This window comes from Macaca fascicularis, chromosome 15, assembly GCF_037993035.2.
Source record: "Macaca fascicularis isolate 582-1 chromosome 15, T2T-MFA8v1.1".
NCBI classification, from domain to species: Eukaryota; Metazoa; Chordata; class Mammalia; order Primates; family Cercopithecidae; genus Macaca; species Macaca fascicularis.
Window position 1 is genome coordinate 65,344,459 of NC_088389.1, and position 25,260 is coordinate 65,369,718.

General features: G+C 47.7%; 1 protein-coding gene across 20 annotated transcripts in view; it reads left to right on the forward strand.

Annotated features, from left to right (window-relative positions):
• The first annotated feature begins 2,297 nt into the window (after positions 1-2,297).
• UBAP2 (ubiquitin associated protein 2) overlaps positions 2,298-25,260 on the forward strand; it is a 132,071-nt gene continuing 109,108 nt past the window's right edge. For 12 of the 20 annotated variants that reach the window (XR_012424631.1, XR_012424630.1, XR_012424632.1 and 9 more), the window contains exon 1: positions 2,618-2,680. The gene's annotated coding sequence lies outside the window, so the exon portion shown is untranslated. Of the gene's footprint in view, positions 2,351-2,551; positions 2,681-9,324; positions 9,417-16,578; positions 16,677-25,260 lie in introns of those variants that run through there. The other 8 variants (XM_074017298.1, XM_074017310.1, XM_074017312.1 and 5 more) reach the window with 4 other exon arrangements.

Consider the following 25,260-nt stretch of genomic DNA (forward strand, 5'->3'; position numbering starts at 1 on the left):
GACTACAGGCGCCCGCCACCTCGCCTGGCTAGTTTTTTGTATTTTTTAGTAGAGACGGAGTTTCACCGTGTTAGCCAGGATGGTCTCGACCTCCTGACCTCGTGATCCGCCCGTCTCGGCCTCCCAAAGTGATGGGATTACAGGCTTGAGCCACCGCGCCCGGCCAAGTTTTGTATTTTTAGTAGAGACGGGGTTTCACCATGTTGGCCAGGATGGTCTCAATCTCTTGACCTTGTGATCTGCCTGCCTCAGCCTCCCAAAGTGCTTGGCCACCGCGCTGGGCCAAGTTAATCTTATAACTATGTCAGTGCCTTCTCCAAGGAAAAATCAAAAACGTTAGACTGCGGTCCCTTTGGGCCAGCAACCCCAATCACAAACCTCTTTCCCACTCCTCAGAGCCAGCCACTGTTATCAAGTTTGTATATTCCTTTCAGAATCCTTTTCTCCTGATCTGTCCATTAAGTCTTTGACTCTCAAGGGTGGTTTTTATCTTTGACACTCCCACACATTTCTATAAAGCAGCAGGACAAAGAGGAGGAAGACGAACAGACAAGACACAATCCTAGCTCACTGTCAAAAGAGGTGAGATAAGATTCACCCACATGTCAGTGGCGATGATGATAAGTTCTGTTTTTTTTTTTTTTTTTTTTTTTTTTTTTTGAGATGGAGTCTTACTCTGTTGCCCAGGCTGGAGTGCAGTGGCGCAATTTTGGATCACGACAACCTCCACCTCCTGGGTTCAAGTGATTATCCTGCCTCAGTCTCCCAAGTAGCTGGGATTACAGGCGGCCACCACCACGCCTGGTTAATTTTTTGTATTTTTTAGTAAAGACGGGGTTTCACCATGTTGGCCAGGCTGGTCACAAACTCCTGACCTCAGGTGATCCACCCACTTCCGCCTCCCAAAGTGCTGGGATTACATGGGCGAGCCATCACGCCCGGCAGCATTCTTTAATTCAGATGAATAACAAAGGCTTTCTTTGAACTAGACAGGACTGTTTAAGATTTCAATTGTTTTACTTAATAACTAGCAAATTAGTAATTAGCATAGTGTCCTGTACAAAGTTCAGTATAAGCTAATTTCCTCTTTCTACCTTACTTAGACCTGTTGGGCCTAACGGGTAGAGTGTGAAAATGATTACTGATACTTATTGAGGGTTTATTATGTGCCAAGCAGGCATTTTACATAATCTTATTTAATTTTCACAAGCCGGTGAAGTGGTGTTACTACAGAGGAAAGCTCCAATTGAGGTAAGGCATGCCAGGACTGCAAAGTCCTTATATGTAACCAGCTTGGGATAAAACAGGCCAGTAAGTAGACCTTGAGAGCTTGTTAACAGGGGCGTGCAGCTACTCCTATATCCTTGACCTGTCCTCCTCTATGGGGGATGCTCTTCCTTTTCGACCGAGTATGCAGCCTCGGGAGCGGTGCGGGAGGAAGGGCCACCCGCCTAGCCAGCCAGATCAGCGGAATCAGCCCTGGCAATCAATGGGGTGACAGATATCGCAGCCAGATCGCCCTCATATCCAAACAGGCCAGTAAATGGAAAATACTTTTAAAACACTATGCTACAATTATAAACCATCATCTTATTTATATGTAATTTTTGGAGTTGACAACAGGTCAGATCCTATTGAGAAGAGGTCTTTAATTTTCTAAGGCAGAAAACCTGGGTTTTTTCGGTCAACAAGCAACTCTAAGCTTCTTTTTTTATCCTTAAATATGGGAAATCCTGGACTCAAGGGGTTGATTATATGATATAACAGAAATGATTGTATAAACGGCAGACTTCGAGTAGGCGTTCAATAGATGCTAGTCTTTTCACCCAGAAGGGGCTTGGGAGGGCAAAAGTACAACCTCACCGAACAAGACGAAAAGTGGGCGGACCTTCCGCCTTGCCGAGGCTCTCGCTGCGAGCCGTTGGCGTTTTCCCGCGCAGGGGGCAGGGCGCAGAGCGAGCCCAGGAACGTGGGAGCAGAACCACACCCCCCCGCCAGGACTACACCTCCCAGCAGGCACCACGCTCCGCCACCTGGCAGGCGGCGTCCAGTAGTATTACTCCTTCAAGCCAGCTTAGTCCGCTTTCCGCCCGGCCTTCCCTCGGCACTAAGGTCTCTAGGGGGTGCGTCGGGGAGCCCGCGGGAGAAAGGCTGAGGTAGGGGTCGCCTTGGCTGTGCAGCATGTTGGGACTCGTGGTCCCCTCGTGCAACGTTTGGGAGGCCAGGCTTGCCCTGAGTGGCTGGACCACATCACGTGATGAGAGAGGCGGCCACAGGGGAGCAACCCGTGGTGCCTTGTGAGGTCATCATGGCGCGACGACGAGCTGCAGTTGTAGGCACCCTGGATGCGGTGGGTAATCCTCTCCTGATGACTCCGAGTACAATACATATTATCAAGTCTCCCTTATTTTTTTTTTTCTGTGGTTTCCCCCACCACCTCCACGCGGTCGGCCTCGCGGGGTTGGGGTGAAGGTGGCAGCTAGAAGAGGCTGCGCGCCGTCTGGGCGGGCTCTGAAGCCGCGCACGAGCGACGTGTTGTGGCTCCTCCTTCGCTCGTGACGCGAGGTCACGTGACGGGTTGGGCAGCCTGTGCCGCCGCCGCCGCTTTGTAAGAGGCACATTGGCAGGTAACGAGCGGCGGCGGCGGCAGCGGGTCTTGAGTCCTCCGAGAGCAGCAGCGGTAATTGCCATCCTGTCCCTTTCCTTCCCTGTTCCAGGGGCCTGAGCGCTGCAGCGTGCGCTTTCTAGTTCTGGGTTCAGCTCGTCTGAACCCCCACCGCCTGCAGACTGCCCCGGCGCCCATCCGTGAGGACCGGGCCAAGCTTCACTCGCCAGCTCCACGGTCCCTGTGTGTCCAGGCCCGGGCGCCCTACTGCCTCTTCCCCTCACTTTGCCTTGTGCTTCTTCCTACTTTCCCCCGTCCGGGTCGGCCGGGCCCCACCCAACCCCAGGGGCGCCTCCCCTCCCCCCTTCGGGTTTCTGCCCTGGAGGGTGTGGTTTTCTCTCCCACCTCGGTGCCTGCCAGTAGATGGGAGCTTCCCCGCCACGCTGTCGGTCCCATCTGATCACCTTTCCGCTTTCACGCCCGTAGCTAGTCTTGGGACTGGCCCTTTTAGAACCCCAACTTCTGCGCTCTCTAATCTTTCCTGGCTTACCCGGAGGCACAGTTCAATTCTACTTCTCCTTTTCAATTCTGTAGGGCATTGGTCTCAATTGGGACTCAGTTTTCCTCCTCACCCCCGGTTCCTGTAGTCTGGTTATATCACAGTTCATTCTTTAGTGTAGGTTTTTGAGCGCTTTGTAAACCGCAAAGCTCAGTCTGTTAATAATACATATTCAAAATGTTATTCTTTCATTGGTGCATTACAACTCAGTTCTGTTTCCCTCTGAATCACTTTTCCACTCGGCTTTTCCACATTTTCCCCGAGTTTTTAGTCTAATTAGTTGCCCACGCTTCTCAACTGTCACCACTCTGGTCTCTAACCCTTGCTCGCTTTAAGGGTTGATCCCATCATTATTACTGTTATTTCCTGTTTGATGTAATCCAGTCATTTACTACCACTTCTGTTGAATATTGTTTTTATCTCACATTCAAGGAAGGTATATGGTTTGCCAGTATTTAGGCTTATAATCTTTCTACAGCACCAGCGTATCCTAACAGTTGAGAGATTTTAAAAAATTGCTATTCATTTTAGAGATATGGTCTCCATCTATTGCCCAGGCTGGCCTCCCGCTCCTGGGCTTCAGCGATTCTTGCACCTCAGCCTCCTGAGTAGCTGGGGTTACAGGTGTGCCCCACGGTGCCCAGCTAGTTGAGGGTTTTTTCACGTCTCCATAAGGTATCCAAAGATCATCTTTTATTTGAAGGGCATATAATTAATTTCTTGGGTGAACCCATTCTTATATTCCTCTTCTGTTATGACAGCACTTTTTTCACCAAGGGGTATGCGGCTAGTTATTGCATTCCTCACTTTTCGCTGTGAATTGTGTATCCTTTTTAGTGTCAGTTTGGGAAGGGTGGAAGGAAGATGAACATGATACCTGAACTGTCCCGTATCCGACATTGGTGTGTTCCCCTTTTACCTCAGGAAAGGGAATGTATTCCACTCCCTGGGGATGATAGTTTCTTTCAGTACACTCACCTGTGGAGCCCCTTCGCTAGGGCCGACCTTTTACTGCTTTGAAGGCTTCTCTTATCATTAGGCAGAAGTGATTAGTTTCCCAAACTGCCCTTTTGCTGGCTGCCAGTGTACTCCTGATTTTCCTACTTATGGCTAGTTGACATATGTGGCGAGAGATTTTCCCACAGCGCCGACTTCCCCCATTTGCTTCCCTGTTGCCGCTCACCCTCAATAATTATGAAACCTTTCAGAGAAGGAAGGTTTTTTGTTGTGATTGAAATATGCCCAAAAGCGGTGGCATGGGAGAGAATGAGGCCATGGGAAAGGGTTGTGGTAATTACCCCTCTTGTTTCCTGCTGCTCTGGTTTCCTCTGTCCTCCCTTTAAATGTGGGCTGGACCAGCAGTAGTCACATGGAGTTGCCTCTAGAACTATATTGGAACAACAATAACACCTCTGCTTCCCTTTCCTGGTTACTAGTGCAGTCTATGTAGTGATCACCAGGAGTGTCTCTCTTAGTATTAGCCTGAGTGACTTTTATTGTATGGGGAGAAATGGTGTGAGAACATGGAGAATAATAGGTTTATTTCAATATGTACTTGTATCGTGATGGGAATTGGTCCCTGTATCTACCCTCTTAAGTGTAAAATATATGTAGAAAGTGTAAAGCTCTCTTGAAGGTTTGGAGTGGTCTGAAGTGAAGCCTTTACGTCTAAAATGTTAGCTTTGAATTAATTGTTGATTTCCCAGTCCTTTTTTTTTTTTTTTAAATGATGTCTTACTGTTAAGATTTCCTTTGTTAATAAGACACTTTGTGGGGGTGGGGGTGGGGGTGGTTAAGTATATTATGAAGGGTTAATGCCTGCTGGGAAGAAGCAGTCTGCAGGCATTTACAGATTGTAAAGTTCTCTACCCTTAAGCAAACCTGTCTTATTCTGTTTATTTTTCCTTGCGAGAAACCTGTATGTCAGCAAATATCTGTTCTTTCTTAGTTGTCATTTTGAGCAAATAGAGCGTCCTTAAAAGCTAAGTGTTATGGTACCCATGGTGTTGACTGGTAAATTAGTAGATCTCTGATAGATTTTAGAAGCAGCTATTTTTTACAAAAAGGAGAGTGGAGATATAACCTGAAAGAAGGCAAAGAGAGTGAGGACATGTAGGGAATATCACCATGTAATCTTTGTGGTAGATTTTGATGTAATTTTGCCCAAACTATCAAGTATTTAGGAATATGATCCTTTTTTTCCTAACTCAATCAAATGTATCACATTAGTTTTTTTTTTTTTTTTTTTTTTGAGACGGAGTCTCGCTCTGTCGCCCGGGCTGGAGTGCAGTGGCCGGATCTCAGCTCACTGCAAGCTCCGCCTCCTGGGTTCACGCCATTCTCCTGCCTCAGCCTCCTGAGTAGCTGGGACTACAGGCGCCCACCACCTCGCCCGGCTAGTTTTTTGTATTTTTTTTAGTAGAGACGGGGTTTCACCATGTTAGCCAGGATGGTCTCGATCTCCTGACCTCGTGATCCGCCCGTCTCGGCCTCCCAAAGTGCTGGGATTACAGGCTTGAGCCACCGCGCCCGGCCACATTAGTTTTTACAATTTTAATGTTAAACCGCTTATGCTGGTGTTTCCTACTGAGTTTACTTGACATTTTTTTAGTTTCTCTCAAAGATGCTGCTTAAAATTTTTTTTTGTGGCTGGGCGCGGTGGCTCATACCTGTAATCCCAGCACTTTGGGCGCCGAGTCGGGCGGGTCACGAGGTTGGGAGTTGAGACTAACCTAATCAACATGGTGAAACCCTTTCTCTTCTAAAAATACAAAAATCAACGTGATGTGGTGGCGCGCGCCTGTAGTCCCAGCTACTCTGGAGGCTGAGACTTTAGAATTGCTTGAACCCGGGAGGTGGAGGTTGCTGTGAACCAATTTTGTGCCGTTGGACTCCATCCAGCCTGGATGACAGAGTAAGACTGCATCTCAAAAAAAAAAAAAATTTTTTTTGTACTTTTTAATTTTTATTTTTTTCTACCCTTTTTTTTTTGAGACGGAGTCTTACTGTCGCCCAGGTTGGAGTGCAGTGGTGCATTCTCAGCTCACTTCCAGCTCCGCCTTCCGGGTTCACGCCATTCTCCTGTCCCAGCCTCCGGAGTAGCTGGGACTACAGGCGTCCGCCGCCATGCCCGGCTAGTGTTTTGTATTTTAGTAGAGACGGGGTTTCACTGTGTTAGCCAGGATGGTCTCGATCTCCTAACCTCGTGATCCGCCCGCCTTGGCGTCCCAAAGTGTTGGGATTACAGGCGTGAGCCACGGCACCTGGCCTTTTTTTTTAACCATTTGTAAACAATGTTTGGTAAGTTTTAATTTTTTGATAACTATGCTGGACATAGCATAATTGAATTGTAATCCAGTTAACTATTTGGGTTTGAAGTATGAAATAGGGCTCACGTTAAGGAGTAGAGTAGGTGTTTTATTTAAGACTAGGTAATACTCTTTATTTATTTGTTCAGAGATGGAGTCTTGCTCTGTCACCCGGGTTGGAGTGCAGTGGTGCGATCTTCGCTCACTGCAACCTCTGCCCACCGGGTTCAAGTGATTCTGCTGCCTCAGTGTCCTGAGTAGCTGGGGTTACAGGTGCCCACCAAGACACCTGGCTAATGTTTGTATTTTTAGTAGAGATGTAATTTCACCATGTTGGCCATATTGGTCTTGGAACTCCTGACCTCAGGTGATCCGCCCGCCTCGGCCTCCCAAAGTGCTGGGATTACAAAAATTAGCCATCACCCCGGCTCATTTTTGTATTTTTAGTAGAGATGAAGTTTCAGCATGTTGGCCACATTGGTCTTGAACTCATGACCTCAGGTGATCCGCCTGCCTTGGCTTCCCAAAGTGCTGGGATTACAGGCGTGAGCCACCACATCTGGCTTCTTTTATTTTTATTTTTTTGAGACAGAATCTCCCTCTGTTGCCCAGGCTGGAGTGCTGTGGTGCCGTCTTGGCTCACTGCAACCTCTGCCCCCCTGGCTTAAGTGATTCTAGTGCCTCAGCTTCCCAACTAGTTGAGACTACAGTCACGCATCTCCATGCCCGGCTAATTTTTTTTTTTTTTTTTGGAGGGAGTCTTGCTCTGTCACCTGGGCTGGAGTGCAGTGGCGCTATCTTGGCTCACTGCAAACTCCGCCTCCTGAGTTCATGCCATTCTCCTGCCTCAGCCTCCCGAGTAGCTGGGACTACAGGCGCCTGCCACCACACCTGGCTAATTTTTTGTATTTTTAGTAGAGACGGGGTTTCACCATGTTAGCCAGGATGGTATCGATCTCCTGACCTCCTGATCCGCCCGCCTCGGCCTCCCAAAGTGCTGGGATTGCAGGTGTGAGCCACCGCGCCCAGCTAATTTTTTTTTTTTTTTTTTTGAGATGGAGTTTCATTCTGTCACCCAGGCTGGAGTACAGTGGTGTGATCTCAGTTCACTGCAACCTCCGCCTCCTGGATTCAAGTGATTAGCCTGCCACCATGCTCTGCTAATTTTTGTATTTTTTGTGGAGACGGGATTTTGTCATTTTGGCCTTGCTGGTTTTGAACTCCTGCCCTCAGGTGATCCACCTGCTTTGGCCTCCCAAAGTGCTGGGATTACAGCAGTGGACCACTGTGCCTGGCCTTTTTTTTCCCCTAAAACAGAGAATAGGCCGGGTGCGTTGGCTCACGCCTGTAATCCCAGCACTTTGGGAGGCCGAGGTGGGCGGATCACGAGGTCAGGAGATCGAGACCATCCTGGCTAACACGGTGAAACCCTGTCTCTACTAAAAAATACAAAAAATTAGCCGGGCATGGTGGCGGGTGCCTGTAGTCCCAGCTACTCAGGAGGCTGAGGCAGGAGAATGGTGTGAACCCGGGAGGCGGAGCTTGCAGTGAGCCGAAATTGCACCACTGCACTCCAGCCTGGGCGACAGAGTGAGATTCCATCTCAAAAAAAAAAAAAAAAAAAAAGAAAAAAAAGCATAGAGTATATGCTTAAAAAAAAAAAAAAAAGTTGGAGCCTGGCTCCATGGCTCCTGTGTGTAATTCCAACGCTTTGGGAGGCTGAGGTGGAAGAATTGCTTGAGCAGGAGTTTGAGACCAGCGTGGGCAATATAGTGAGACCCTGTCTCTATAAAAAAATGTAAAAATTAGCTGGGCATCATGGCATGTACCCAGAGTCCCATCTACTTGGGAGGCTGAGGTGGGAGGATCGCTTGAGACCAGGAGGTTGAGGCTGCATTGAGCTATGATCCAGCCTGGGTGACAGAATGAGACCCTATCTCAATAAATAAATAAATAGGATCATACTTTGCATATTTGCTGATTTTTATTGAAAAATACAGCATAGTCTGGGTGTGGTGGCTCATGCCTATAATCCCAGCACTTTGGAAGGCTGAGGCAGGTGAATCACTTGAGCCCAGGAGTTGGAGACCAGCGTGGACAACGTGGCAAAATCCTGTCTCTACTAAAAATACAAAAATTAGCTGGGCGTGGTGTGCTTGTAGTTCCAGCTACTCAGGAGGCTGAGGTTGGAGGATTGCTTAAGCCTGGGTAGTTGAGACTGCATTGGGCTGTGATTGTGCCACTGCACTTCAGCCTGGATGACAGAGAGACCCTGTCTCAGGAGAAAAATGCAAAAAACAGCATACATACCATAGTTGGTATATGAGGCATAAAAACATGTAGAGCTGTCAATGTATAATGTGGTTGGGGGTAAAAACATACAGAGTTGTTTGTTTTGGAGACAGGGTCTTGCTTTGTTGCCCAGGCTGGAGTGTCATGGCATGATCATTGCTCGCTGCAGCCTCTATCTCCCAGGCCTAAGCCATCCTCCCACCTCAGCCTCCTGAGTAGCTTGGACCACAGGGATGTATCACCATGCTCAACTTATTTTTCTTTTTTGTAGAGAGGGAGTCTTGCTATGTTGCCCAGGCTGGTCTGTTAGGCTCAAGTAATCCTCCTGCCTTGGCCTACTAAAGTGCTGAGATTACAGGCGTGAGCTTAACGCCTGGCCCCATATGTAAAACTAAAAAAAAAAAATAAGTAAAATGAACAACCAAGAAATAGGACATTACTACCACCTGGAAGTCCCCTGTGTATGCTAGCCCCCAGGGCATTTCTTTTCGCTTTCCTAGAGGTAATCGTTACCCTACATTTTAGGTTTACTATTCCTTTGTGGTGGTGTTTTAAAATAGAGACAGGGTCTTGCTATGTTGCCCACGGTGGTCTTGAACTCCTGTACTCAAGTGATCCTCCTGGTTGGCCTCCCAGAGTCCTGGAATTATAGGTATGAGTCACTCTGCCGGTTCTTTATTTATTTATTTATTTATTTTTATTATTATACTTTGAGTTCTAGGGTACATGTGCATAACGTGCAGGTTTGTTACATATATATACTTGTGCCATGTTGGTGTGCTGCAACCATCAACTCGTCATTTACATCAGGTATTCCTTTTTTTTTTTTTTTTTTTTTGTGAGATGGAGTCTTGCACTGTTGCCTGGGCTGGAGTGCAGTGGCCCGATCTCAGCTCACTGCAACCTCCGCCTCCCAGGTTCAAGCAAATCTATCTCCTGCCTCGGCCTCCTGAGTAGCTCAGATTGTGGGTGCCCACCACCACGTCTGGTTAATTTTTTGTATTTTTGGTAGAGACGGGGTTTCACTGTGTTGGCCAGGCTGGTCTCAAACTCCTGACCTCATGATCCGCCCGCCTCCACTCCCAAAGTGTTGGGATTACAGGCGTGAGCCACCGCGCCCAGCCTACTATTACTTTTTTACGGTAATTTTACCTTGTATGTATGTCCATAAGCAACATATGGTTTAATAGTGCCCATTCTCAGTCTTATTCTCAATGTAAAAGTTGTATGATTCTTCTGATGCTTGATTCTTTCACTCTTACATGCTTGAGATTTATCCATGTTTATTTTATTTTATTTTATTTGAGACAGGGTCTCACTGTTGCTCAGGCTGGAGTGCAGTGGCTCGATCTTGGCTCACTGCAACCTCCACCTCCCAGGTTCAAGTGATTCTGCTTCCTCAGCCTCCCGAATAGCTGGAACTACAGGTGCCCGCCATCATGCCTGGCTAATTTTTGTATTTTTGGGAGAGACAGGGTTTCCTTGTGTTAGCCATGCTGGTCTTGAACTCGTGACCTCAGGTGATCCACCTGCTTTGGCCTCCCAAAGTTCTGGTATTACAGGCATGAGCCCCTGCACCCAGCCCCCATGTAGATTTCTTTTTTCTTTTCTTTTTTTGAGACCAAGTCTTGCTCTGTGCCCCAGGCTGGAGTGCAGTAGCGCGATCTCGGCTCACTGCAAGCTCCGCCCCCCCGGGTTCTCGCCATTCTCCTGCCTCAGCCTCCCGAGTAGCTGGGACTATAGGCGCCTGCCACCTCGCCTGGCTAATTTTCTTGTATTTTTAGTAGAGACGGAGTTTCACCGTGTTAGCCAGGATGGTCTCGATCTCCTGACCTGGTGATCCGCCCGTCTCGGCCTCCCAAAGTGCTGGGATTACAGGCTTGAGCCACTGCGCCCGGCCTCTTTTTTCTTTTCTATTTTTGTTTTACGAGATGGAGTCTTGCTCTTTTGCCCAGGCTGGAGTGCCAGTGGCATGATCTCAGCTTCTTGGTTCACTGCAGCCTCTGCCTCCTGGGTTCAGGCAATTCTTCTGCCTCAGCCTCCTGAGTAGCTAGGATTACAGGTACCCGCCACCATGCTCAGCTAATTTTTGTATTCTTAGTAGAGACAGGGTTTCACCATGTTGGCCAGGCTGGTCACTGACCCCCTTTTTTTTCTTTCTTTTTTTTTTTTTTTTGAGACTGAGTTTTACTCTTGTTGCCCAGGCTAGAGTGCAATGGTGCTATCTTGGCTCACTGCAGCCTCTGCCTCCTGAGTTCAAGCAGTTCTCCTGCCTCAGCCTCCCAAGTAGCTGGGATTACAGGCAGGTGCCACCATGCCTGGCTAATTTTTTTTTTTTCTTTTTTGTATTTTTAGTAGAGATGCGGTTTCACCATGTTGGGCAGGCTGGTCTCAAACTCCTGACCTCCAGCGATCTGCTCACCTCGGCCTCCCAAAGTGCCGGGATTACAGGTGTGAGCCATTGCGCCCGGCCCATTGATTTCTTATAGTAGTATGATGTTACATTGTAAGGATGTGCCACATGTTATTTGTCTATTCCATTGTTGATGGGTATCTGTCTCATTTCCAGTTTTTTTTTTTTTTTTTTTGAGACGGAGTCTCGCTGTGTCTCCCAGGCTGGAGTGCAGTGGCGTGATCTCGGCTCACTGCAAGCTCCGCCTCCCGGGTTCACGCCATTCTCCCGCCTCAGCCTCCCCAGTAGCTGAGACTACAGGCGCCCGCCACCACGCCCGGCTAGTTTTTTGTATTTTTAGTAGAGACGGGGTTTCACCATGTTAGCCAGGATAGTCTCGATCTCCTGACCTCGTGATCCACCCGCCTCGGCCTCCCAAAGTGCTGGAATTACAGGCTTGAGCCACCGCGCCCGGCCTATTTCCAGTTTTTTGAAATTACCAATTGTACTTGTCCTCATGTGGACATTTGCCCTCTTGCCCCCAACAAACAAAGTCCATTTTCTCAGGACTGTATAACTGAGAGTGGAATTTTTGGTTTGTGTGTAGGGTATGTGTAACTTCACTAAGTAATGCTAAAGTGTTTTCCATATGTTGCACAGTTGTTCTCAGGCTCGTCAGCTGAACCACAGAACACAGAAAGTTGAGTGACTATTTTCTCAAATCTATCGAGGATGGTACATAATGAATTTCATTCTAGATGTTTATGGAAAAAGTTCAGCTTATACACATAGTGGATGCCCTAAGAATTGGGAATTAATTCTCAAAGACTGAGTGGTTTGAGAGTTCTACATCCTTGCCAACATTTTATGTTGCCTTTTCAGTTTTAGCCAATTGTAGTGGGATGTTGTAGATGTATCTTTTATGAACACCACATAGCTGGATTTTGCTTTGTTAAGTTAGCAACTTGCTAACTTCTTTTTAATTAATTAGAGTGTATCGCTATGTTGGCTGGGCTGGTCATGATCTCCTGGGCTCAAGTGATCTTCCCGCCTCAGCCTCACAGAGTGCTGGGATTGCAGGAGTAAGCCATCAGCTAATCTCTTTAACTAGAGCATGGAGGCCATTCATGTCTGTTGTTATTACAGATATTTTGGATATATTTCTGCCATTATATTTAGTCTTCTAGTTGGCTGGACTGTGTGTTTGTTTTCTGTCCTTTTTGCATTTCTTTTCTTTTTTTTTTTTCCCTGAAATGGAGTCTTGCTCTGTCGCCCAGGCTGGAGTTCAGCGGCGCAATCTCGGCTCACTGCAAGCTCCGCCTCGGGTTCATGCCATTCTCCTGCCTCAGCCTCCCAAGTAGCTGGGACTACAGGCGTCTGCCACCACGCCCGGCTAATTTTTTTGTATTTTTAGTAGAGACGGGGTTTCACCGTGTTAGCCAGGATGGTCTCGATCTCCTGACCTCGTGATCCGCCCATCTCGGCCTCCCAAAGTGCTGGGGGATTACAGGCGTGAGCCACGGCGCCCGGCCCTTTTTTTTTTTTTTTTTTTGAGACCGAGTCTCGCTGTGTTGCCAGGCTGGAGTGCAGTGGTGCGATCTTGTCTCACTGCAACCTCCACCTCCCCAGTTCAAGGGATTCTTCTGCCTCAGCCTCCCGAGTAGCTGGGACTACAGGCACGTGCACCACACCTGGCTAATTTTTTTTGTATTTTATTTTATTTTTTTTTTTGTGAGATGGAGTCTAGCTCTTGTCGCCCAGGCTAGTGTGCAATGGTGTGATCTTGGCTCAACGCAACCTCCGCCTCCTGGGTTCAAGTGATTCTCCTGCCTCAGCCTCCCAAGTAGCTGGGATTACAGGCAAGTGCCACCATGCCCGGCTAATTTTGTGTTTTTAGTAGAGACAGAGTTTCTCCATGTTCATCAGGCTGGTCTCGAACTCCTAACCTCAGGTGATCCGCCCGCCTCCGCCTCCCAAAGTGCTGGGATTACAGACGTGAGCCACTGTGCCAGGCCAGTTGAGCAGTTCTTTAGACATATGAGGATGTGGGATATTTCTTATTAGTATAGTGGTAGGAGCTTTCTTTATTAAGGAATTTTGTATTTTGTTTTTTTTGTTTTTTCGGAGACGGAGTCTCGCTCTGTCGCCCAGGCTGGAGTGCAGTGGCCGAATCTCAGCTCACTGCAAGCTCCACCTCCTGGGTTTACACCATTCTCCTGCCTCAGCCTCCCGAGTAGCTGGGACTACAGGCGCCCGCCACCTCGCCCGGCTATTTTTTTGTATTTTTTAGTAGAGACGGGGTTTCATCGTGTTAGCCAGGATGGTCTCGATCTCCTGACCTCGTGATTCTCCCGTCTCGGCCTCCCAAAGTGCTGGGATTACAGGCTTGAGCCACCGCGCCCGGCCGAATTTTGTATTTTGTAGTTAGATGAAAACTGGGCCAGATACTTATGTGGCAGGTGTGTTAATGTTTAAATGGATGGCACGACTTTGCTTTGATAGATACATTCTTTAGGTAACTGACATTTTTAAGAAAGTTGCTTTTGGCATGAGTGAATAAGTAATAAGGATATCAGCAAAATAAAACCAATATACTTTTACTAAAAAAGGAAAATCCAGGACTTTATATCCTGGATTCATGAGGAAAGTTGAAGAACTATGAAATGAAAACTGTCAGAAGTATTAAATAAATCAGTATTTATATTTTAGGTTTGTAATAAAACCTAGAGATGATGTAACTGTCTCAAAATGACTTAACAGGTATGTTGAACTTTTATAAATCACTTGTGAAATAATTTGTGAATTTGTGACAGTGAGTGCCAAATGTTGAAATGGTTCATGCAGGGATGCGAATAATGAGAAGTATTATTTTAGGTCATCTGGTCTTCATTAAGAATTGATTTGAAGGCCGGGCGCGGCAGCTCCCTTTGGGAGGCTGAGGCGGGTTGATCATGAGGTCAGGAGATCGAAACCATCCTGGCTAACACGGTGAAACCCCGTCTCTACTAAAATTACATAAAATTAGCTGGGTGTGGTGGTGGGCGCCTGTGGTCCCAGCTACTCGGGAGGTTGAGGCAGGAGAATGGCGTGAACCCGGAAGGCAGAACTTGCAGTGAGCCGAGATCGCGCCACTGCACTCCAGCCTGGGCGACAGAGCGAGACTCTGCCTCAAAAAAAAAAAAAAAAAAAAAAAAAAAAGATTTGAAGCCGGAAATGGTGGGTCACACCTGTGATCCCAGGACTTTGGGAGGCTGAGGCAAGTGGATCACCTAAAGTCAGGAGTTCAAGAACAGCTTGGCCAACATGATGAAACTCCGTCTCTACTAAAAATACAAAAATTAGCCAGGCATGGTGGCGGGTACCTGTAATTCCCAGCTACTTGGGAGGCTGAGACAGGAGAACTGCTTGAACCTGGGAGGCGGAGGTTGCAGTGAGCTGAGATCACGCACTGCACTCCAGCCTGGGCAACAGAGTGAAACTCTGTTTAAAAAAAAAAAAAAAAAAAAAAGGATTGATTTGATGCTCAGCTGTATAGTCGCAGCTACTTGGGAGGCTGAGGTGGGAGAATTGCTTGAACCCAGGAGGTAGAGATTGCACCACTGCACTCCAGCCTGGGTGAAAGAGACCCTGTCTCAGGAGAAAAAAAAAAAGTATACAATTAAGTTATTATTGACTATAGTTACCCTGTTGTGCTATCAAATAGTGGGTCTTGTTATTATTTGTTTTGTACTCATTAACCATCCCTATCTCCCCCAAGTCCCCAAGTCTCCCACTATCCTTCCTAGCCTCTGGTAACCCATTCTTCTACTGTCTGTGATTATGAGTTCAATTGTTTTGATTTTTAGTTCCCACAACTCAGAATATGTGATGTTTGTCTTTCTGTTCCTGGGTTATTTCACTTAACATAATGATCTCCAGTTCCATCCATGTTGTCTCAAATGACAGGATCTCATTCTTTTTTATGGCTAAATAGTACTCCATTATGTATAAGAACCATGTTTTATCTATTCATCTGTTGATAGGCACTTAGGTTACTTCCAAATCTTAGCTATTGTAAACAGTGCTGCAGCAAACATAGGAATGCAGATATTTCTTCAATATACTGATTTCCTTTATTTTGGGTCTATACCCAGCAATGGGATTGCTGGATCATATGGTAGCTCAATTTTTACTTTTTTTCCAGAACCTTCAAACTGTTTTCCATAGTAGTTGTACTGTGTGTTAAGTACTGTCATGGTTTTTCTGTGCTTGAAAATAAGAAGCAAGAGTTAAACATTGTGGCTTAGAGTATCAAGAAGCAAAGATGATGATTTTTTTTTTTTTTTTTGAGGTGGAGTCTGGCTCTGTCGCCCAGGCTGGAATGCAGTGACCGGATCTCAGCTCACTGCAAGCTCCGCCTCCTGGGTTTATGCCATTCTCCTGCCTCAGCCTCTGGAATAGCTGGGACTACAGGCGGCCGCCACCACGCCTGGCTTGTTTTTTGTATTTTTTAGTAGAGACGGGGTTTCACCATGTTAGCCAGGATAGTCTTGATCTCCTGACCTCGTGACCCACCTGTCTCGGCCTCCCAAGGTGCTGGGATTACAAGCTTGAGCCACCAAGCCCGGCCAGATTTTTTTTTTTGAAGACAGGGTCTTGCTCTGTTGCCTAGGCCAGAGTATAGTGACGACTCACTGCAACCTCCACCTCCCAGGTTCAAGTGCTTCTCGTGCCCCAGCCCTCGGAATAGCTGAGATTACAGGTGCACACCACCACGCCCAGCTAATTTTTTTATTGTTCATAAAGACAGGGTTTTGACATGTTGGCCAGGCTGGTCTCAAACTCCAGACCTCAAGTGATCCGCCTGCCTTGGCCTCCCAAAATACTGGAATTACAGGCATGAGCCACCATACCTGGCCTAAGAAACAAAGATTTTTAATCTTTGTGACTGGTTGTGGTCATCATGACTGTACTAGAAGAAAAATTGTTTTATTGAACTTGCATCCCTAAGAAAGCTGAGGTAGATTAGCCTGTATTTTGATACCTTCCTTCCTTCCAACTGGCCAAAGGGGGAAGGTGGCTTCCCTCCTTATCCCCTTCCCTGTGAAGCCTTGGGACAGAGTAACTAGTGGGAAGTTAATCTTACTTTGGTGGATGCAGAGCTGGACACTCGGGGCAGAGTGTGAGTGTGAGTGTATAAAGACAGAAATATGCCTGAGTCTTTATCGCAGACTAAGGTTATTGTGTTGTTGGCATTAAATCTATGACTTAATTTGCTCTTGCTTTCATCTTTTCAAGAGAGGATAGATGGGGATTCCTGCAACTGAACATGGTTGGTGAGAGAGCTATGTTTAGCTAAGGTTAGGGCTAGAATTTGACATGGATGAGGATGTTCAGTTGGCAACTTACTGCACTTTTTAAATTTTTTGGTGCTGTAGGGTCATGCTCTGTTGCCCAGGCTAATCATAGCTTACTGTAGCCTCGAAATCCTGGAATCAAGCAATCCTCCTGCCTCAGCCTTCCAAGGAAGTGGGACCATAGGTATGTGCCACGATACCTGGCTAATTTTTAAATGTATTTTTTAGTAGAGATGAGGTCTCACTATGTTACCCAGGCTGGTCTCAAACTCCTGGGCTCAAGAAGTCCTCACACCTTGGCTTCCCAAAGTGTTGAGATTACAGACATGAACCACCACACCTGGCCTACTAGCACTTTTTTTTTTTTTTTTTTGAACTGGAATCTTACTCTGTCAACCAGGCTGGAGTGCAGTGGTGCAATCTCGGCTCACTGCAAGCTCCGCCTGCCGAGTTCACACCATTCTCCTGTCTCAGCCTCCTGAGTAGCTGGGACTACAGGCGCCCGCCACCATGCCTGGCTAATTTTTTTTTGTATTTTTAGTAGAGACAGGGTTTCACTGTGTTAGCCAGGATGGTCTTGATCTCCTGACCTCGTGATCCACCCGCCTCAGCCTCCCAAAGTGTTGGGGTTACAGGCGTGAGCCACCGCGCCCGGCACCACTTTTTGTTAATACACAGGAAATAGATCCTCTTTTTTTCTTTCTTTTTCTTTTTTTGTTTGAGACGGGGTCTTGCTGTGTTGCCCAGGCCAGAGTGCAGTGGTGCGATCTCAGCTCAGTGAAGCCTCAGCCTCATACATTTAAAAATTAGCCAGGCGCGGTGATACATACCTGTGATCCCAGCTACTCGGGATGCTGAGGCAGGATAATCGCTTGAATTTACTTAGGAAAGCAAGTTAAGGCCGGGCACGGTGGCTCACGCCTGTAATCCCAGCACTTTGGGAGGCCAAAGTGGGCGAATCACCTGAGGTCAGGAATTCGAGACCAGCCTGGCCAACATGGTGAAACCCCATCTCTACAAAAGTACAAAAATTAGCCGGGCATGTTGGCAAGTGCCTGTATTCCCACCTACTTGGGAGGCTGAGGTGGGAGAACAGCTTGAACCTGGGAGGTGGAGGTTGCAGTGAGCCAAGATCGCGCCACTGCACTCTAGCCTGAGTGTCAAGAGCAAGACTCAGTTTCAATAAAAAAATGAAACAAAACAAAACAAAAAACAAGTTAATAAGTATGTTCTTTTTTTTTTTTTTTTTTTTTGAGACGGAGTCTCGCTCTGTCGCCCAGGCTGGAGTGCAGTGGCCAGATCTCAGCTCACTGCAAGCTCCGCCTCCCGGGTTCCCGCCATTCTCCTGCCTCAGCCTCCCGAGTAGCTGGGACCACAGGCGCCGCCACCTCGCCCGGCTAATTTTTTGTGTTTTTAGTAGAGACGGGGTTTCGCCGTGTTAGCCAGGATGGTCTCAATCTCCTGACCTTGTGATCCGCCCGTCTCGGCCTCCCAAAGTGCTAGGATTACAGGCTTGAGCCACCGCGCCCGGCCAATAAGTATGTTCTAGTGTTGGAATAGATTCGTGCTAATTTATACATCCCCCACAAGATGGTTACAATAACTGACATACAATCAGAAAAATTATGTTTATTGTACTGTATTTGCCAAAGAAGAGAAATATGTACTAGATTTTAGAAGGCGTTTATATAAAAAATAGTAGGAATCTTTTTTTTGGTGGTGGTGGTGGTGGTTGTTGTTTTATGAGATGGAGTCTTGCTCTGTCACCCAGCCTGGAGTGTATTGATACAATCTTGGCTCACTGCAGCCTCCACCTACCAGATTCAAGTGATTCTCCTGCCTCAACCTCCCAAGTAGCTGGGACTATGGGTGCACGCTAATTTTTTTGTATTTTTGGTAGAAACCAAAAATACACCACCATGTTGGCCAGGCTGGTCTTGAATTCCTAACCTCAAATGATTCGCCTGCCTTGGCCTCCCAAAGTTCTGGGATTACAGGTGTGAGCCACCGCACCCGGCACCTTTATTGGAATCAAAAACGGTTGGGCCCCTAAGGAGTTTGCTTTTGTACTCCCATAATACTAATTCTTCAACTGAACAGTATAGTTGAGGTGCTTTGTTTATAATGCTACCTTGCTTTTATTTTAATAAATTATTTACTTTAAGAGAGGGTCTCTCTGTTGTCCAGGTGGGAATGCAGTGGCATGATCATGGCTCACTGCAGCCTCGACTTCCTGGGCTCAAGTGATCCTCTTGCTTTAGCTTCCCAAGTAGCTAGGACCATACGAATGTGCCACCATACCCAGCAATTTATTTTTTGTAGAAATGCAGTCTCCCTACATTGCCCAGGCTGATCTGAAACTCCTGGACTCAAACAATCGCCTTTCAAAGGGCTAGGATCACAGGTATGAGATACTGTGCCCAGCTTATTTTTATTTATTTATCTTTTGAGACAGAGTTTTGCTCTGGTCACCTAGGCTGGATGCAGTGGCGTGATCCTGGGATACCGCAACCTCCGCCCCACAGGTTCAAGCGATACTCCTGCCTCAGCCTCCTGAGTAGCTGGGATTACAGATACATGCCACCACACCTGGCTAATTTTTGTTTTTTTAGTAGAGACGGGGTTTTGCCATGTTGGCCAATTTGGCCTTTTTTTCTTTTTTTTTGAGACTGAGTTTTGCTCTTGTAGCACAGGCTGGAGCACAGGAGTGCGATCTCTACTCACTGCAACCTCTGCTTCCTGGGTTCAGGTGATTCCCCTGTCTCAGCCTCCGGAGTAGTGGGATTACAGGTGCGTGCCACCACGCCCAGCTGAGTTTTGTGTTTTTAGTAGAGAGGTTTTACCAGTTGGCCAGGCTGGTCTCAAACTTCTGACTTCCACCCTGCCAGGCTAGTCTTGAAACCTTGACCTCAGGTAATCTGCCTGCCTCATCCTCCCCAAATGCTGGGATTGTAGGCATGAGCTACAGTGCCTGGCTCTTATTTTATTTTTATTTTTATTTTTATTTTTTTGAGACAGAGTCTCACTCTGTCGCCCAGGCTGGAGTGCAGGGGTGCGATCTTGGCTCACTGCAAGCTCCACCTCCCAGGTTCGTGCCATTCTCCTGCCTCAGCCTCCTGAGTAGCTGGGACTGTAGGTGCCTGCCACCACTCCTGGCTAATTTTTTAAAAATATTTTTAGTAGGCCGGGCGCGGTGGCTCATGCCTGTAATCCCAGCACTTTGGGAGGCCAAGGCGGGTGGATCATGAGGTCAGGAGTTCAAGACCAGTCTGGCCAAGATGGTGAAACCTCGTCTCTACTAAAAATACAAAAAAATTAGCTGGGTGTGGTGGCATGTGCCTGTAATCTCAGCTATTCCGGAGGCTGAGGCACAGAATTGCTTAAAAACCTGGAGGGACGGAGGTTGCAGTGAGCCGAGATCGCGCCACTGCACTCCAACATGAGCAACAGAGCAAGACTCAGAAAAAAAAAAAAAAAGATTTTTTTTTAGTGGAGACAGGCTTTCTCCAGGTTAGCCAGGATGGTCTTGATCTCCTGACCTCGTGATCTGCGCGCCTCGACCTCCCAAAGTGCTGGGATTACAGGTGTGAACCACCGCACCTGGCCCCCTTATTTTATTTTTGAAACAGGGTCTCACTCATCTCCTGGGCACTGTACTAGGAGTGCACTGGCGTGGTCACAGCATACTGCAGCCTTGGCCTCCCAGGCTCAAGCGATCCTCCCACTTCAGCCTTCTGAGTAGCTGGGACCACAGGTGTGCTCTATCACACCTGGCTAATTTTTAGAATGTTTTTTTTTTTTTTGAGACGGAGTCTTGCTGTGTCTCCCAGGCTGGAGTGCAGTGGCGTGATCTCGGCTCACTGCAAGCTCCGCCTCCCGGGTTCACGCCATTCTCCCGCCTCAGCCTCCCGAGTAGCTGAGACTACAGGCGCCCGCCACCACGCCCGGCTAGTTTTTTGTATTTTTAGTAGAGACGGGGTTTCACCGTGTTAGCCAGGATAGTCTCGATCTCCTGACCTCGTGATCCACCCGCCTCGGCCTCCCAAAGTGCTGGGATTACAGGCTTGAGCCACCGCGCCCGGCCTAGAATGTTTTTTAGAGACGGGGTCTCTCTATGTTGCCCAGGCTGGTCTTGAACTCCTGGCCTCACACTACTCTCCTGCCACAGCCTCTCAAAGTGCTGGGATTACAGGCATGAGCCACCGTGCCTGGCCTATGTATGCATTTCTTCCTTCATTCCTTCCTTCTTCCTTCCTTCTCCTTCCTTCCTTCCTTCTTCCATCCTTCCTTTCTTCTCCTTCCTTCCTTCCTTCCTTCTCCTTCCTTCCTTCTCCTTCCTTCCTTCCTTCTGCTTCCTTCCTTCCTTCCTTCCTTCCCTCCCTCCCTCCCTCCCTCCCTTCCTTCCTTCCTTTCTTCCCTCCTTCCTTCCCTCCTTCCTTCCTTCCTTCCCTCCCTCCTTCCTTCCTTCCCCAAGACAGAGTCTTGCTCTGTCACCCAGAATGGAGTACAGTGGTACAATCTCAGCTCATTGCAACCTCTGCCTCCCGGGTTTAAGCGGTTCTCTTGTCTCAGTCTCCCGAGTAGCTGGGATTACAGGCGCCCCTACCACAGCAGGCTAATTTTTGTTTTTTTTTTTGTTTGTTTTTTTTGTTTTTTTTTTTTTTTGAGACAGAGTCTTGCTCTGTCGCCCAGGCTGGAGTGCAGTGGCCGGATCTCTGCTCACTGCAAGCTCCGCCTCCCGGGTTCACGCCATTCTCCTGTCTCAGCCTCCCAAGTAGCTGGGACTACAGGCGCCCGCCACCTCACCCGGCTAGTTTTTTGTATTTTTTTTTAGTAGAGACGGGGTTTCACCGTGTTAGCCAGGATGGTCTCGATCCCCTGACCTCGTGATCCGCCCGTCTCGGCCTCCCAAAGTACTGGGATTACAGGCTTGAGCCACCGCGCCCGGCCTAGCAGGCTAATTTTTGTAGTTTTAGTAGAGATGGGGTTTCACCATGTTGACCAGGCTGGTCTCGAACTCTTGATCTCGTGATCCACCCGCCTTGGCCTCCCTAAGTTGCTGGGTTTACAGGTGTGAGCCACCGTACCTGGCCGCATTTCTTTCTTTCTTTATTATTTGTTTTTTTTTAGATAGATACAAGGTCTTGCTATGCTGCCCAGGCTGGTCTCAAATTCCTGAGCTCAAGTGGTCCTCCCACCATGGCCTCCCAACGTATTGGGATTACAGGTGTGAGCCACTGGGCCTGGCCTATGTATACATTTTCTTTTTTCTTTTTCTTTTTTTTTTTGAGAAGTTTTGCTCTTGTTGTCCAGGCTGGAGTGCAGTGGCATAATCTCGGCCCACTGCAGCCTCCGCCTCCTGCTGGGTTCAAGCAATTCTCCTGCCTCAGGCTCCCGAGTAGCTAGGATTATAGGTACCCGTCACCACATCCAGCTAATTTTTTATATTTTTAGTAGATACAAGGTTTCACCGTGTTGGCCAGGCTGGTCTCGAACTCCTGACCTTCTGGTGAGCCACCTACCTCGGCTTCCCAAAGTGCTGGGATTACAGGGGTGAGCCACTATGCTCAGCCCTATGTACACATTTTTAGGTTCTCTTGGGTTTTCAGTTCTTTTGGGTGCATACCTAGGAATAGGATTGCTTGGTCAGGCCGGGCGCGGTGGCTCAAGCCTGTAATCCCAGCACTTTGGGAGGCCGAGATGGGCGGATCACAAGGTCAGGAGATCGAGACCATCCTGGCTAACATGGTGAAACCCCGTCTCTACTAAAAATACAAAAAACTAGCCAGGCGAGGTGGCGGGCGCCTGTAGTCCCAGCTACTCGGGAGGCTGAGGCAGGAGAATGGCGTAAACCCGGGAGGCGGAGCTTGCAGTGAGCTGAGATCCAGCCACTGCACTCCAGCCTGGGCGACAGAGCGAGACTCCGTCTCAAAAAAAAAAAAAAAAAAAAAGGATTGCTTGGTCATGTCATAACTGTTTAATTTTTTTAGGAACTGTTAGGAGATATTTAAAATTTTTATTTGTTTTTTAGGAGACGTGGTCTTACTCTGTTGGCCAGTCTGAAGTGCAGTGACATGATCATGGTACATTGCAGCCTAAGCTCACTAAGTACACTACATCTCCTAAGCTCAAGGATTCCTCCCACCTCAACCTCTTGAACGGGTGGGACTCCAGATGTGTGCCACCAAGCGTGGCTAATTAAAAAAAAATTTTATTGTATAGACGAGGACTTGCCATGCCGCCCAGGGGTTTGCTTAGCTCCTGCTGTGCAGCCCAGTTCCTAACAGCCTGGGAGTTGGGGATTGGGGATCCCTGCTTTATAGTATAGGCTTTTTTATTTTTTTGTTTTTTTCCTTTTTGTGGGAGAGAGAGAACTGTTAGAAGTAGTGGTGAAGACTGGTTATGAATAATTACATACTTTTCAAGAGATTCCAGGGTGAAGAATCCTAGTTACCTGCTTGGGAAAAGACAGGGTTTAAGGCCGGGCGCAGTGGCTCACGCCTGTAATCCCAGCACTTTAAGAGCCTGAGGCGGGCGGATCACTTAAGGTCAGGAGTTTGAGACCAGCCTGGCCAACATGGTGAACCCCCATCTCTACCAAAAATACAAAATATTAGCCGGGCATTTTGGTGGGCACCTGTAATCCCAGCTACTCGGGAGGCTGAGGCAGGGAGAAGTGCTTGAACCCAGGAGGCAGAAGTTGCAGTGAGCCGAGATCACCCCACGGCACTCCAGCCTGGGTTACAAGAGCAAAACTCCATCTCAAAAAAAAAATAAAAAAATAAAAAAGACAGGGTTTACAGCTGAGTTAGGAGGATAGGAATAGGACAGATGTGTGAAAACAGCTATGGGCAATTAAATACTTTTCCCTTCGTGGCCTTAGGTAACCTGAAAGAGAATTGTGATGATATCAAATAAATTTTGATGTCCTGTAGTGTTTGAGTTCACCAGCACTCATCCTTTCCATGGGCAGGTTATATCCATGGAACAGCAGATAACTTTGTGATTCTTGTGTCAGCCAAGTATGGGTGTAGGGGAGTTCAGTCTTGTCCATCAGCTGCTCGAGGCCTGACCCTGCCTTTAACAGCTGTGGAGAATAAAAGTATCAGCTTGTTCAGCTCCTGGCATGCAGGGTACAAGCAGTTGAGCTGCATGGAATTGGATCTCATAGTTGAGTTTCTTGGCACCCTAGATATCTCTTCTCGATTGCGGGTGTAGACTTTGTCTTGGTGGCTGTTCTCGGCCTCCTAATTTAGTTGAGATTTTTTTATTTTTATTTTTATTTATTTGTTTTTTTTGAGGTGGAGTCTCGCTCTGTCGCCCAGGCTAGAGTGCAGTGGTGCAATCTTGGCTCACTGCAAACTCTGCCTCCGGAGTTCACGATATTCTCCTGCCTCAGCCTCCTGAGTAGCTGGGACTACAGGCGCCTGCCACCTCGCCCGGCTAATTCTGTGTTTTGTATTTTTAGTAGAGACGGGGTTTCACTGTGTTGGCCAGGATGGTCTGGATCTCCTGACCTCGTGATCCGCCTGCCTCGGCCTCCCAAAGTGCTGGGATTACAGGTGTGAGCCACCGTGCCCAGCCTACTTTTTTCTTTTTTAAATAATAGAGAAGGGGTCTCACTGTGTTGCCCAGGCTGGTTTTCAACTCCTGGGCTCAGGTGATCCTCCCCATCTTGGCCTCCCAAAGTGTTGGGATTACAGGCATGAGCCACTGTGCCAAGCCAGATTCTTTTGTTTATTTTTTAATAAATAAATTCAAGTGGATTCTCCTGCCTCACCCTCCCGATTAGCTGGGATTACAGGCATGCACCACCATGCCTGGCTTATTTTTGTGTTTTTAGTAGGGTGGGGTTTCGCCATGTTGGCCAGGGTCATTTCAAACTCCTGACCTCAAGTAATCCTCCCGCCTCAGCCTCCCAAAGTGCTGGGATTACGGGTGTGAGCCACTGTACTCGGCCTTGGCCTCAGATTCTTTTCTTTTCTTTTTTTTTTTTTTTTTTTTGAGACGGAGCCTTGCACTGTCACCCAGGCTGGAGTGCAGTGGCTTGATCTCAGCTCACTGCAAGCTCTGCCTCCTGGGTTCATGCCATTCTCCTGCCTCAGCCTCCTGAGTAGCTAGGACCACAGGTGCCTGCCACCATGCCCAGCTATTTTTTTTGTATTTTTAGTAGAGACGGGGTTTCACCGTGTTAGCCAGGATGGTCTGGATCTCCTGACTTCGTGATCCGCCCACCTCGGCCTCCCAGAGTGCTGGGATTACAGGCGTGAGCCACTGTGCCTGGCCTCAGATTCTTAATCTGAGCTAATTTTGTTTTCTGCAGGTATGAATAAATGAATTTCCGGCCGGGCGAGGTGGCTCACGCCTGTAATCCCAGCACTTTGGGAGGCCGAGGTGGGCAGATCATGAGGTCAGGAGATTGAGACCATCTTGGCTAACACGGTGAAACCCCATCTCTACTAAAAACACAAAAAATTAGCCAGGCGTGGTGGCAGGCGCCTGTAGTCCCAGCTACTCGGGAGGCTGAGGCAGGAGAATGGCATGAACCCAGGAGGCGGAGCTTGCAGTGAGCCGAGAGCATGCCACTGCATTCCAGCTTGGGCGACAGAGTGAGACTCGGTCTCAAAAAAAAAAAAAAAAAAAGAATTTCCTTTTCAGAAAAGGTTGAGAATATTGACTATTTTCTTAGTAGAAAAAGCAGGAACACAGATTAGAAATTAAACAAAAATAGTAAAACAGTAGTGGTCACAGAAACATACCAATATAGA